Below are 808 nucleotides of genomic sequence, written 5' to 3' on the forward strand. Positions count from 1 at the left end.
ACCCACGATGTCATGTAATACTGAAAAATTATAACCTACCCTTTATCTCCATACTGAAATCCCAGATGACCTGACAGTGATTCAGCTAAAATATTAGTGTCTGAGACACTGTGAGCACGGATACTGTAGTGTGCACAGCACATTTTTAAATGCTTAGCTTAAAATGTAATATTAATTAAATAATGCTCATAAATGGCTGTTGAGATAGTATTCTCAAGTGAAATGGGTAGAGGCATGGACCCGGTAACAGCAGTCCTTACATCATGACTTAACAAGAGGATTCTCCCCAGCCGTCAAACTGACGTCATCAGAGCAAGAACGCCATTCCGGAGCAGAAACCAATTTTCAGTTTTTGATTAAAGATTATGACGTCAGACAATTTTTTTTCCAGTGTATTGACTTGCACAATTTAATTGTTCGCCACAAGACTAATGTGCACTAAAAAGTAAGTATATGGTCATTTTTGATTTGATGACGACTAATCATTTTCAATACCATTGGCAAAACTAACACATACTGTATACTGCCAGATATTTTTATATTTTACTTTTTTTTTTATACATCCATTTTTTCCAAGGCAATCATTATTTCAAGCTTTGAAATTGGTTTAATCCAAGTCTTCTAAAAAGACACATTTGCTTTATATGATGAACAGATTTTAATATAGGCTTTTATTTACATACATATAAATATTGATCAATTACCATTACAAAAATCTCAATCTTAAACATTTGCTCATTCTGTGTATTTGTGTCTTTAAAATAGGGTAACTTTGTTGCAAAAGCTTGCAGCACAAGGAAGCTTGATT

Source organism: Sinocyclocheilus grahami, unplaced genomic scaffold, assembly GCF_001515645.1.
Source record: "Sinocyclocheilus grahami isolate Dianchi unplaced genomic scaffold, SAMN03320097.WGS_v1.1 scaffold450.1, whole genome shotgun sequence".
Lineage (NCBI taxonomy): Eukaryota > Metazoa > Chordata > Actinopteri > Cypriniformes > Cyprinidae > Sinocyclocheilus > Sinocyclocheilus grahami.